At 36.4% G+C, this 15,738-nt stretch overlaps 1 pseudogene; it reads right to left on the reverse strand.

The window, feature by feature from the left end:
* Window positions 1-9,297, reverse strand: part of LOC107732244 (kinesin light chain 1-like) — a 24,658-nt pseudogene extending 15,361 nt beyond the window's left edge.
* Window positions 9,298-15,738: the final 6,441 nt, after the last annotated feature.

The raw sequence follows: 15,738 nt of genomic DNA on the forward strand, positions 1-15,738 counted from the left end.
GAGCCGTGCCGTACCGTACTGAGCGGTGCCGAGCCGAGTCGTACCACGCAGTGGAAAAGCGCCATTAGAATGTTAGTCCTGGGTTCTTGCACCAGAAACACTGTAATTCAGTTTTCTAATTTAGTAAATGACTAAATCAAAGATCAAAACAATTCAAGGGATAAACTAAACTGAAATTATAATTATTAAAAAAACTATATAGAAATATTGTAAAAGAAAACAAAAATACTAAAAACACAACAAAATGACAAAACAAAAACTAAACTGAATAAAAAAACAGAAAATGATAGATGGATGGATGGATAGATAGACAGACAGACGGACGGACGGACAGATAGATAGATAGATAGATAGATAGATAGATAGATGGATGGATGGATGGATGGATGGATGGATGGATGGATGGATGGATAGATGGATAGATGGATGGATGGATGGATAGATGGATAGATGGATAGCTGGATAGATAGATAGATGGATAGATGGATAGATAGATAGATAGACAGACAGATAGATAGATAGATAGACAGATAGGCAGATGGATAGACGGATAGATAGATAGATAGATAGACAGATGGATAGATGATGGATAGATAGATAGATAGATAGACAGATAGATAATCAATCAAAAATTAATAGGGATACATATCTCAGCATATTTTCCAAATATATTCTAGAATATAAACAAAATATATTGTATTCTTGGTATAATAGTAATAACAATAATATTGGGAAAAAACAACAACAGTTAACTTTGTTTAAAAGGGCAGTAACAATATGAATAATGAATAATGGCACCAGTGTTATTTTATTATTTATATACTGCTATAGTATTTATTAATATTTGATTTAGCTTTAATTTTATTATTTTTATTTTCTAATTGTAGTTTAAAGTCCGCGTGAACCGGAAGTTGCTGCCGACTTTATTTCAGTGTAGTGACGTATTTCCAGCTGAACCGGAATGTGCGCTAGTAAAGTAAATAAAATCAATTTTGATTTCAAGCGGACTTTAAGTTTTAGAAATTTTGTCGTGCTTTTGTTTTTTATACATACTTGTCATTTATTTTTGTTTCAGTTTTAGTTTAAGTAATTTAATTTTAGTACTTCAAATTAAACTTGCTTAATATCACTTAGTTGCCAGGGGAACATTTCTTATTTTGGCTTTTCATCTAATATTTATATTTTATTTGTATTTTTTTTTATAGTTTTAGGTTTAGTAAGCAATAACAACACAGAATGACACTAGAGGTAGAACCAGCACCATGAAGTTTCTTTCTGCAGTGCAAACTTTTCATATATTATTTCCTACAATATATATAAAAAAAAAAAATAGAAATCAGGAGAAATAAAATTGCAACAGGATGTAACTGGGGTGTTTTTCTTGTGCCAGTATGACGATCCACCCCATAGACACTCACCTCTGGTGAGACGCCATCATCATATTTCTTGAGCTGGTTCATGAACTCCAGATGCTTCTTCTCCTCCTCCAGCTGTGCGACGCTCTGTTCGCTCTTCTGGAGCTTCTGCTGGGTGTTGGCCAGCTCGTCCCTCAGCCACTGGTTCTCCTGACAGAGCCGTCGCACCTGAGCACGCAGCTTCTGCTTCTCTGACTCCACTGTGTTCAGGTGGTTGGACAGCGCCATCATCACCTGATATGTGATATAGGTGATGTAATATTTTTGCATTATTAACTAGTTCAGCAATGGATGCTGACTTTCTACAGATTCAGTGGTGTTCACCATATCCATTCACCCCACCCCGTACCGTCGTCGTCCCTCACCTGCGCTTCACCCAGGCCCAGCTCAATCATCTCCACAGACTTGCGCAGCAGGCTGGACTTCTCATGAACCAAACTGGCCTCCTCATCTTTCTTTAAGCACTGGATGGTCTCCACCAGACTCTGCAGGATGGAGTTGTGCTCGCTCTTGAGAGCTTCCAGACCCTGAATCACCAGTTTAGTGCTGGAGATGATCTCCTCCTGCGTCAGCTTCTCTAGTCTCTCCTCATGTGGGTAAACCATGGTGGACATGCTCTGTGAAGGAAAAGGCGCAGGATTGAGGGTTTGGAATGACGTATGAATTATTTCAATTATATCTCATTGTACTTCATTATTAGTGAACTTAAACTGCAATGTATTTCTAAATATGTTAATCCAGTAGTAGAACTGGCAACAAATTATTAATTGCTAGGAAAACATACATTACATATATTAAAATGGCAATCTCCAATGTATACAAAAAGTGAAGGATATCATAAGTCAGACACTACAGCATCATGAAAAATTTCAATCAATTTTAGATGTGCTAAAGATGACACTCCATTAACAATGCTATTAAATTATTAGTGTTTTTAGAGCAAGCATTTGTTACTTAATGTGGTTAATGTAGAAACTCTCTTGACGAGGAATAGTAAGAAAATATACTTTTCTTATGTGCTCAGGAAACACAGGGAAAAAATGTAGGAGGAAAACACAATCTACAAATGAGAGCGGAATTTTCAAATCTGAACTGATTTTAAAACTATGGGAGACCACAGACATGAAGACGGTTTTAACCGATTTTTAGCCTTATAATCCTCTGAACGCGCACACTAGACGATTCGACCAGACCGCGAGACCACACACTTGTCGATTGTAGGAACGATTTCACAGTGATGATTTTAAAACTATGGGAGACCACAGACATGAAGACGGTTTTAACCGATTTTTAGCCTTATAATCCTCTGAACGCGCACACTAGACGATTCGACCAGACCGCGAGACCACACACTTGTCGATTGTAGGAACGATTTCACAGTGCAAATCAGCCTTAAAATCCTCTAGTGTGTGGCCAGCTTAAGGGAGAACTGAGGGCTTATAAGCACAAAGGGAACTAATGAGATAATTAATCAGATAACTGGGGGTGTATTCCAGAAAGGAGGTTCAACAAACTCTGAGTTAATACTTGAACTCTGAGTTGACTTACCCTGAGATGGGAAACTCTTGAGTTGTGTGTGTGTGTGTGTATTCAAGCACTTTTCAGTGACATTCAAGCATTTCACATGTATATAATTGTGTATATTTTGTAAGCATACTAAAGTCATATATTCTAGTTTATTAATATGATGGACAATGCATCATTGTGTGTTTTGTGGTTGACTACCTGGTGTTAAACATGTATTTTGTGGTTAACAGGCAAAAGAGAAAGTGTAGCAGATAACAGTGATAATAACAATTTAGGAGAAAACTACAATCTACAAACAAGAACAGACAGAGACTAATGGAGAACTGAGGGCTTATAGGGGAACTAATGAGATAATTATTCAGACAAGTGAACAGGATGATTGACTAAGCAAGGGAACTCATGAACACAGACCAACTGACTGAAACAAAACATAATGCAACAGAAAATGGAGCATGTTAAAGCATTAGATGATGACAAAAACAATCTACAGGCTACTGACTGGTACCAATACATTTACAAGATTTGTAATGTAAGGTACTGTCGATTGTAGGAACGATTTCACAGTGACACGAGATCTCACGGAGACTCACAAGATCAAACGTGACTAGAGAAGAAAAACAAATAGAGGACAATCGACGTTGTCAGCGGGCTCTCCCGGCGCGTGTTCTGTTTCACAGTGAAAAACAAAGCATAAAAAATAATACGGGTGACGTCTTCTGCTTTCGTAGCATGTTTGTGGCTGCCAAGTTTCAGCTATAGAAGCACACAACATGGGCTTATAAGCACAAAGGGAACTAATGAGATAATTAATCAGATAACTGGGGGTGTATTCCAGAAAGGAGGTTCAACAAACTCTGAGTTAATACTTGAACTCTGAGTTGACTTACCCTGAGATGGGAAACTCTTGAGTTGTGTGTGTGTGTGTGTATTCAAGCACTTTTCAGTGACATTCAAGCATTTCACATGTATATAATTGTGTATATTTTGTAAGCATACTAAAGTCATATATTCTAGTTTATTAATATGATGGACAATGCATCATTGTGTGTTTTGTGGTTGACTACCTGGTGTTAAACATGTATTTTGTGGTTAACAGGCAAAAGAGAAAGTGTAGCAGATAACAGTGATAATAACAATTTAGGAGAAAACTACAATCTACAAACAAGAACAGACAGAGACTAATGGAGAACTGAGGGCTTATAGGGGAACTAATGAGATAATTATTCAGACAAGTGAACAGGATGATTGACTAAGCAAGGGAACTCATGAACACAGACCAACTGACTGAAACAAAACATAATGCAACAGAAAATGGAGCATGTTAAAGCATTAGATGATGACGAAAACAATCTACAGGCTACTGACTGGTACCAATACATTTACAAGATTTGTAATGTAAGGTACTGTAATTGTAATTTGTAATGTAACTGTTATGGTACAAATATAGGCCTATTGTGTATCTTTTCATGTTTGTGTATCAATCTTAAACAGCAACTTAAATAAATGTAGGAAGGAAACAATTATAAATTCAACCAAATGTCATGATTGTGGCAGCCCTACTTGGATCCCTTAATTGACCAAACTTGTCACAACAGCTTTGAGTTTAAAAATCTGCTGGCTGTAAAGCATTTAGACTTCAGCCTGACAACATCAGTCTCATGCTGTAATACCCATCCAGTCAGCCTCCAGTCATGTGATCGCACTCAATCAATAAAGCCTTGCATCCAAAACACTGACCAATCACATGATGGATAATAGTCCTTTCTGTCTTATAATATAATAACCATTTATTAAAATACAACAACGAATAAATGTTCTATAATGCATCAACAGGCTTCACAGCGTGATGAAATCAAACACAACATCCAAAGAATTTAAATCGTGTCATTGATTAATGTGAATATGCCTTTTACCTGTTAATTCCCACAACGAAAATCATTTACTTACAAGTTAAACCTTGCTCTGCTGCCAGTCATCTATTAATGATTAAACAGGAAGGAACAACTAAGACAAGGCACAGCTGTTAGAAATAAAAATCCCCACTGTTGAGGCCTTTTGTGTAAACTACAACATTAAAGAAACAGTTCACCCCCCAAAAAAAGAGTCAATTTGCTGAAAATGTGCTCATCTTCAGATTTGTAGAAATGTAGCATTGCATCAGTGTCTCAGCAATGGATGCTCTGCAGTGAATGGGTGCCGTCAGAATGAGAGTCCAAACATCTGATAAAAACATCACAATAATCCACAAGTAATCCACAGCACCTCCAGACCATCAGTTAATGCCTTAGCTGTTAGAAATAAAAATCCCCACTGTTGAGGCCTTTTGTGTAAACTACAACATTAAAGAAACTGTTCACCCCCCAAAAAAAGAGTCAATTTGCTGAAAATGTGCTCATCTTCAGAGTTGTATAAATGTAGCATTGAATCAGTGTCTCAGCAATGGATGCTCTGCAGTGAATGGGTGCCGTCAGAATGAGAGTCCAAACATCTGATAAAAACATCACAATAATCCACAAGTAATCCACAGCACCTCCAGACCATCAGTTAATGCCTTGTGAAGCCAAAAGCTGTGTGTTTGTAAGAAACAAAACCACCATTAAGATGTTTTCAACCATCACTTAAATCACAAAATATTCTTCTTCTGATTCAGGCGAGATGGCTCACTTTTTCACTGGAGGGAGGGTTATTATGGATTACGGACTTTTATTTTAGTCAAAAACAACCGTTTAAAGTTAAAACATCTTAATGATGGATTTGTTTCTTACAATCAAGCTGGTTTTTTCTTCACAAGTGGATTATTGTGATGTTTTTATCAGCTTTTTGGCCTCTCATTCTGACGGCACCCATTCACTGCAGAGCATCCATTGCTGAGACACTGATGCAATGCTACATTTCTCCAAATCTGATGAAGAAACAAACTCATCCTAATCTTGGGATGGCCTGAGAGTGAGTTCATTGTTAGCCAATTTTCATTTTTGGGTGTGCTTTTCCTTTAAGGTGAACAGTTTGGAAAATTTAAGGCTGAAAACGCTACACATATTTTGTCCAGATTTTTGCCCCAATTTACAGTCAGGACAAGTCAACGCTATAGTTGCTAAAATTCATAGTGAGTCAGTGGATTTTGGGCAGTTGGGAGTTGAAAGATTTCACAGGAAATTGCGTAGTGTATGATGGCCACAGATATTTTAGCTTCAGAATATGAATCCATCCAGTCATCGGAGATCAAATATGTTTAATATTTTCCGTCGATTTTTTTGACACACGTTGTTTTCATTTGTTTGTTGTGAGTTCGTCATCGAGTTTGGAACAACTTGAAAGTCTGTGAGTGTGTGATCCTCAGTCGTTTAGTATATGATGCCCAGTTTTTCTCTTTAACCATTTACAAAGTTGGCAAGTGTTTTAAAATCTGTTCAGAGTGAGTGAATGTATTGATGTATACTCTACAGAACGAACCGCTCATCCCTCTCTAATATCCATGGCAACAATGTAAGGCCGTATGATTTCCGTGAAGCAGAGGGAATCTGAAAAAAAATAAACATTTTCAAATGCACTCTGAAACTCAAAGGTCCGCTACAAGCCGTCAAAATAAAAGTTGGGTTTAACTTGAAATTATGACGAATATATTGGCATTGTGCAATGTACTTCAAAGTTATAATAACAACAATAATAATTTTCTGTATAATAATGAATTTATTTAAACATTATTTTTTAAGGAATATCATGTTTGTCCATGTTTTAACGTAGTATACCTCTGTTGTGCCAGAACCTTGCCAAAAATAAAAGTTGTTAAATTTTAATTTGATAACATTTTAAAACATTAATTAAAATGTTAAGGTGTGATATAGATATTCATAAGGTGTATAGCTTTATTTTTGTATTGTTTTTAAAAATGAAACTTTTTTTTTCAGAAGGGAGACTTCAATACTTTCATTAAAATGGTTTCAAGTTTCACTCAAACAACTTGTTCTTGTTCTTTTAAGAGTCATTGATACTGATAAGAATGATTGTTTAGTATATACCGTGAAACCGTGATATTTTCTGAGACGATTATCATACCGTTACAACCCTACTTCAGAATAATTAAAACTGAGCATCCTCAGATCATCAGACACTACAGCACATCTGATCATTAATGCCTTCGCATTCTGTGCAGAATTCAGTGCTGACTTGTGAGTGGCAGTGAGCGAGCGTGTCGTGTAAGTGGCTCTTATCTAGACTGCATTATTGACATGAACTGTTTGCTGAAGTGAGGAGTGGCTGTGTCTACAGACAAACGCTCTAAACCTCTTCCTCCTGATGTAGAAACGTGTCTTGTATGTGAGATACAAGACAGCCTGAGATTAACTCAAAATATAGGTTTATGTTAAGTCCTAATCTTAAATCCATAGAATTATATACTCTCTGTGTGTGTGTGTGTGTGTGTGTGTGTGTGTGTGAATGGTTAGTGTCTTCTGCTAGTAATCAAAGCATTAAAAAACTATCTGAACTGATAAATAACAGATTGGAGATTAAAATAATAGCAGATTTGTCTCATTTTAAATGAATAATAAAAACTGAGATAAAAAATTTACTTAAGCCAGAATTTAAATGTTACTATGGTAAAATACATATTCAAACCACGTGTGTTACAACTAACACCCCGTTACTTTGTGCATCGCACTCATCGCAAGTTTATTGTTAAATTGTTAAATGCCCTTACATATCTCTGTCACCATTATAAGTGTTTGATCACCACATTTGAGTGATCATTGCAAAAAATGTGTTTATGTATATATATTCTGTTTATGTATATACTGTATTCTATATATAGTACCAGTCAAATGTTTGGACACACGAATAGGAAAGTGTCCAAACTTTTGACTGGTACTGTACTATAATATACACAAAGAATATCAGCCGATATATCGATATCGGCCTTTTTTTACTCCCTAATATCGGTATCGTATCGGCCCCAAAAAACCCATATCGGTCGGGCTCTAATCTTGTTTATAATATGTCCCTAACACATAAATAATTAGGCTACATAAATTGTTGTTTAGTGTTTACTCTTTCAAATTGTGTTGAATTTGCTATTATATGGTGTATCTTGTTTATAATGTGTCATTTTGTAATTTGTGGGTGTGTGTTTTGTTTTCTCCGTATGCTTCTGCATGTTTGTTGCAGCACATTGCTGTAAATAGGCAGACAAACATTTTTCAAATATTAATAAGCAGTTTGTTCAAATAAATAATAATTATTATGCTAAATTTTATTTATTTTTTTATTTTTTTAGAATTTTTGCAACAAGGCTTTTTCTTCATTATGATATCAATCCATTTCTGAATTGATATCTTCCAAGAACAATTTCAAGCTGAAGTTTAATTCAGAAATAAGTGTTTTATATTGCAGTGCTGTATATCACTGTATAATGCATAAAGAATTGTGTAAATCGTTGTATAGTGTTTACTCTTTACTCAAATTGTGTTTTATTTATTGTATTTATTATTTGTATTTATTTGTAAAAATGATTTGTATTTATATTTAGGAGTGTTTACATTGCAGTGCATCTCGTTTAGAATGTGTCATTTTGTAATTACCTGTATTTTTAAAAATTATTTCCTGTAATAATAACTGTATCGCTGGTGTAACCAGTCCTGAGTCAGGTCATAATACTTATATTTTTGAAAATCTTTGAATAAAACCAATGAATATAGATGCTACCACATGAAGCACAGTTTCGGGACATCATGTCAGAACACTGCAAGCAGCAGAATGATGATCTCAAGCATGAGGTGAGCAGGGTGTAGTCAGAGACAGTAAACATGACCTCTGCTGCACTGTACTCAGTGTTTATGAGTATGGAAGTATAGGTGTTGTTAGCCAGAGCAGGCTTTAGATCTGCTGTAATACTGTATGGGATGAGTGCGAGGATGGGGTGTTGTCCTGATGCATAACTGCTGATGCATGTGAGACACAGTCCATAGGTCACTGTACAATCATCTGAGTTTATGACAGAAAGCATAACCCTCATCACACAATACACTCGATATTACCAGCTCACTACCACAGAAAACCGCGGTTAAACAAAGCCCCGGAGCCCTTTTTTCCCTTCATAGCACACCCATTTAAATGTAAGCTGAACATTACAGTATAAATGCAATGATTACCTCAGAGTATTAACACTGTGTGTATTATTACAGACCCTCTCTGGTGCTCATTAACATATCATAACATACCTGTTACGATCACCGCTGCGTCCGCTGCACTAATGTCCAACACCGCATTAAATCAAGGCCAAACTAAGAGAAAACACATCCCGTATCCAGAAGCGGACTAGGAGAGGTCAGCAGCACCGAGTACCGGACCGGCGTCTGCGGCTGCGCTCAGCCAATCCTACTACGGCTCATGAATATTAATTAGGTAGCGTGACGGGCTTTACTGATTGGCTGAAACGCAGTAAGTGGGTGGCGCTTCGACTAATAGAGGCGATAGGAAGCTGGCGACGTAACCCTACAGACTCGGTTATGAATATTAATGAGACTGTGTGACTGGACATTTCAGGAAAATTGCCGAGCAACGTCAAACGTCACATTATGAATATTCATAAGTTGAGAGGGAAAAAAAATCAGATAATTTACAGATACATTTAATTTAAAGCATAGGTCTCATAAATCATGTCCGCATGGAGCTGGAATCACACTTAGTCTGTGTGTTTTGTATACATTTTATTAGAAGAAAAATATAAATGAGATTTACATTGCTTTCTATCGTCTTCTGCTCCTGCCACTATTACTTCACACCGCTACTCAACTATTATATCAATCTCCGGGTTCGAATTTATAAGTAGAAAGGTATTTAGACATTCCTGAGAAGAATAGAACGCTCACCGCAACAATGTTTCTGTTGTGACGGATGACGTCAGATCACAGTTCTCTTTGATTCTACCGCCATCTGTCGGCAGAACACAGAAGAGCGCGTGACCTAAAAGCTGGTTTGACAAAATATGAAAGTTGACACGCATCAGTTTTGAAATGGAATTTCAGCGATTCATTTTCATTATCGGCCATTTTTTATCAATTAGTTAGTTATTTAATTATTCGACATTGTGTAATAAGATGCAGCTGGAATTACTGTATGCATACAGCAGGCCTAACACAGATATTAATTGATTATTCACGTGTTCCAAAGAATCACACATGGCTATGTTCTATGTAAAGACCTAAAACATCAGTCCAGTTTGAGGTTTAACAGTGAGGAGGCGCTCTGCTTTAATAACAATGCAGTACAAGATGATACGTGATAAAGATTCGTGTAATTTGTATGAGTGTTTGTGTATCAAATATAACATTAAACATAATTTTTAATTAAGGAATAGAACATAAGGATAGAAATAAAAAAGAATAAAACAACTTTTAAGAAAAAAAACATTTTTAAGTAAACAGTTTTCCCTTTGGGTCTGTTTTGTCAAAAACTTTAAAGACGTTTAGTAGGTGCCAAGTTTCACACATTAAAAGATAAATTGTTTCGTGAAGAGTCATCTGAATGGTGTACACTTACATGAAATACAGACATAATAGTACAAAAGCAGGGGGAAAGTGTTGGTGCGGGTTGCTTTCATATGTGTGGCATATTTAAACAGGGCCGTAGACACGCTCATGGAACCTCCGTAGAAGGTTAAACACTAGTTCAAATGTGGTCATTATGCTTTCAACATAATTTAAGCTCTCATATAGACATAATTTATATTGTTTCTGGACCAAATAAACTCTTTCGGGATGCATTAAATTAAAACTCACGTTTATTTCAATGTAATTTCCATTTGTAATTGCAAAGCAACTTACAGACAGTGTGTGTTTGTCCAAAAATCATGAAAATAAACATCTTCACTCACACCTTTAGAACACTTTGCATCTGTAATTCACACATCTTTGGATTATGAGAGACACCAGATCTGAAGGAAAGACTTTTTGGTTCAGCTGGGATTCAAACCGGGGACCTTCTTGTTGTGAGGAGACAGTTTCCCACTGAGCCAAAGATTGTGTGACTTTTCCTCTCATGTACCAGACAGACTAACAACTGAGTTGTTTTTCACATAATCCAAAAAAAAACCTAATTATAGGTTATCCTTTCAGTCAAGGAGCTCCCAAACACAACCAGAGTTGTTACGTAATTTGACATATGCGGATTTAGCGCCAAATATACTTGTCAGGAATTCCAGTATCAACAAAGAGGCACATTGACAGATGACATATGAAACCAAATAAATACATATTTCTAAATGTGGTATAAGAATCAGTTGTACTCTTCATTTATCTGCAACTTTCATGCATCACAGGCTCGAGTCTATGCAAATGAATCACAGGCTGCAGAAATTGTGCAATTCTAATTTTTCTGGTAATGTAACTAGCAGCCCTGTTGAAAAAACCAGCATATGCTGGTTAGGTATGTTTTGACGCTGGGATGCTGGTTTAAGCTGTTCCTTTGCTGGTTTGAGCTGACATGTCAGGAATTCCAGTATCAACAAAGAGGCACATTGACAGATGACATATGAAACCATATAAATACATATTTCTAAATGTGGTATAAGAATCAGTTGTACTCTTCATTTATCTGCAACTTTCATGCATCACAGGCTCGAGTCTATGCAAACGAATCACAGGCTGCAGAAATTGTGCAATTCTAATTTTTCTGGTAATGTAACTAGCAGCCCTGTTGAAAAAACCAGCATATGCTGGTTAGGTATGTTTTGACGCTGGGATGCTGGTTTAAGCTGTTCCTGGTGGTTTATGCTGGTCCTTTGCTGGTTTAAACTGGTCCTTTGCTGGTTTGAGCTGGTCCTTTGCTGGTTTAAGCTGGTCCTTTTCTGGTTTAAGCTGATCCTTTGCTGGTCATGTGCTGGCAAAGGACCAGCTTAAACCAGCAAAGGACCAGTTTAAACCAGCATCCCAGCGTCAAAACATACCTAACCAGCATATGCTGTTTTCTTCAACAGGGAGTGTAACTAATTACTGTTGGCTGGGAGTAATAGGTTAAGTAATGATATTACATTTGAAAGGAGTAACTAATGAGTAATATATTAATTTTTTTGAGTAACGAGCCCAACACTTCTCCTTAAACAGCCTTAAATAATATATAGACGCATGAAGATCATCTTAGTAATGCTTGGTGATGTGAAAAGTGAAGACAGTGGACTATATAGACAGTTATTATCGTGATTTAGGCCCAAGAAGCTGAAAATGTCTGAAGCTAGAAGTCAGAAAGAACTACAAAGAAAAAAGACGAGCGTAAACATCGGTAATCCATACAACAAGGAAAGATTTAATGTAGAAAATGCTGAATAGAGACACTCAAGTCGCTTCTTTTGTTGTTGGAAAGGTAAGGGTATTATTTATTGTGTGCACCACTCTTTAAAACTCACCAGTATCAGTGAAATTCCCATACAACTCAAGAAACTATGTTAATTCCCATCGATAGATGGCAGTGCAGTGTTTAACACCTTAAAGTACACTAAGAACAGCGATGCTAACGCTAGGCTAGAATACTACTGAATGCACATTTAATGGGAAATTCTCAACAGTTAGCATAATACTTACCATAGAAGGTTAATTATAAAACATATAGTTCCTGTCCTTGATTCTGATTGGTTGAGCCGCGTTCGAAGCTGTTGTAAATTACTCTACAAACATACACCTTTGTTTACTTCTGTGTGTTGCTCGGCAACCACTTTGTTGGAACCACAACTGTTTCTGAGGAACTACATTGTTTGGTGGAAGAATACTGTTTTTATTAATATCATTACACTTTATTTGCTCTGTTTTATTTTGTGAAACCTTACTACGTATATGGAATAACCGTTTTATAAAAGCAATAATCCCCGTGAAGCCATGGTTTACAGTAAATTTATAACAGCTAAGGGGGTTTTAGAACAATGGACAACGCCCCTTAGCTGTTATAAATTCACTGTAAACCACGGCTTCTTGGGGCTTATTGCTTTAATAATGTATTGGTAATATAAACTAGATAGATTTTCTACTATTAATAAAATACTTGAATCTAAAAAGGATCATACTTTAACATTTACAACGTTTAATGTCTTCTGTTTCAGAACAAACAACGCAAACATATTTTAATTTTAATTATATGTCATTTATTTGCACAATCGTCCAGTAAGTATTTATCAAATACTGAAAAGAAAAGAAAAAAGTTTTAGTCTGTGCACTCAACAAACAGAACACACCGGTTCACTTTCTTATTTTCATTTACATGTTAATGTCTGAAAACAAAACAAAACAAAAAAAGTCTATAAAAGAGTTCAACTCCTTTAAAAAGGGAAATAGAAAAACAAATGTTAAAAAAATCACAATGCAGCCATGGTTAAAATCATTTTAGTATTTGTATGACAATTCAAACCAGTATAAAGCATATGAAATGGCAGTATACTGTACGTTTATATACACACGTTACAGAGAATAGAAGAAGAAGAGAAGCTTTATTCAGTGGTTCATTCAAAATCAATACTGTCCAACTTAAAAATAAGGTTTGTGCAAATGTCTGCATTTCTATTTGAAACAGACAGATCAAATATTAGTGTTCTCTCAGTTTTACAGATTAAAAGAAAAACAAAAAACATCTCATGTTGCCCTAAAAGTAGTGCTTAAAAAAAACCAGAGGCCCAAAATGGTTGAACAAACCTCAGCAGTCCACCTCAAAAAACAAAACCAGTACAAAAACGTGGTTAAAACAGAATGAAAAGAACAGTAACAGTTCTATTCATGAAAGACACGAAAACATCGATTTTATGCGCAATGTAGCTATATCACAGTTTGTGCTTGGCTGTAAAATAACGGCACTCGCCATAACAGCAAACTCAATGAAATTAATACTGAAAAAACAACACACACACACGTTCACACACACACACACACACAGGTTTGTTTTTGTGAAAAGTGGGGACATCCCATAGGGGTAAAGCCGCTATCACCCTCCCTCAGTATTTACAAGCAGGCCATTTTTGTAAAGGGACTTTTGAAGAGTGAAAGAACATAAACAGATCCACCACAGAAGTTACAAAAAGACGTCCTGTTATCATCCCAACAATCTTTTAGTATGTGCCCTTATTAGCCGGCAGTAACTGGACCCTGTATGCAACACAAAGACACAGCCTTTCTAAAAACACTTGGTAAAACAGTCACCGTGAATGATCAGAGATGGCAAGTAGAAATGTTAAAAGAGTAAAAAGTGAAAATATCTGCTCATCGCTCAACACAGAGGGAATAAAACGATTTAAAGGGCTTTTTAAAGCATTTTACAAACTGAGATCGCCCTTTAGATTGAACCCACACAAGCTGCCTTCTTCATACAAAATACGAAAGCACCACGCTAGTCCACGTCAACACGCCTTTGATATTCATTCAGGTAATGAGATTATAAAGTACTGTATCAAATAACCAAAGACATTTTTCTTAATCTAAAAGTATTCACGGTACTAAAATTTAAAGGACTTGCCCTTTAGAATTCACAGCTACGCTAAAATCATTCAACAAACAGTAACATAAACTCCTCCCACCAGTTCGGTGGCCCCTCCCACTTGTCATTTAAAGGAACAGTTCACCCAAAACGGATTTTTTTTGTCATCATCAACTTACAGACATCGAAACTGGCACAGAATGAGATTTAAGAGTTACGGAGAACTGTTCCTCACACAAATCTGTCATAAGATGGGCGAACTATTCCTTTAACCTCTCCCACTTGTAAATATTAACACGGCATTATCAAACGTTTTGAATGCAAATTCAATCAAGCTCACTTCATAAATCCCACCCTATAATATTGTACACAGAACAATTATCATCACGGGAAAATTTCACAGAAATAATAACAAACTCTAACCCAACAAAAGTGCAAACTGAAGCTGCCGTGCGCGCCGGTACGATTCCTACCACAACATGTGCTGCTCATCTTGAAATAAAAGACAGTGCTTGTTTCAAACACGCCAATGATCCTTCCACCGCCAAAGCAACAAACATGACAAGTAACATCACGGACAACATTTCTGTCAAGGACACAGGCTTTTAAATTGACCATTTCCACAGGAAAATCCATTTGTGACCCTGGACCACCATAAGGGTCAATTTTTGGAAATTGAGATTTATGCATCAACTGAAAGCTGAATAAATAAGCTCTCCATTGATGTATGGTTTGTTAGGATAGGACAATATGTGGCTGAGATACAACTATTTGAAAATCTGGAATCTGAGGGTGCAAAAAAATCTAAATATTGAGAAAATCATCTTTAAAGTTGTCCAAATGAAGTTCTTAGCCATGCATATTACTAATCAAAAATTAAGTTTTGATATATTTACTGTATGAAATTTACAAAATATCTTCATGGAACATGATCTTTACTTGGGGGTGGTTCATTGCGATTTCACTTTTTTAACGTTAGTTATTGTGTAATGGTGCTGTTTGAGCATAAACAATATCTGCAAAGTTACGAAGCTGAAAGTTCAATGCAAACGGAGATATCGTCTTTTAAAATTCTGGCAGTTTAATGCCTACAAAACGGCTGGTAGAGACTACAACAAGTTACTTCCCGGGTTCGTGACATCACAAACCCAGATAAACCCCGCCCTCGGGAAAAAGCAGCAAAGGGGGCAAGGCCTGCGCTGCTTTAGAGAAGAGGAAGAGAAAACTAGAGCTGCACGTAAAAATCTATCGCAATCCTGTCTTCTAAAAATTCTAATGGATTCACAAGATTCAAAATCAATGTTCTTAAAGCAGCGGTTCTTAATACTGTTCCTCGCGTTCCCCTGCTCTA

Source organism: Sinocyclocheilus rhinocerous, unplaced genomic scaffold, assembly GCF_001515625.1.
Source record: "Sinocyclocheilus rhinocerous isolate Xijiao unplaced genomic scaffold, SAMN03320098_v1.1 scaffold909, whole genome shotgun sequence".
Taxonomy (NCBI): Eukaryota; Metazoa; Chordata; class Actinopteri; order Cypriniformes; family Cyprinidae; genus Sinocyclocheilus; species Sinocyclocheilus rhinocerous.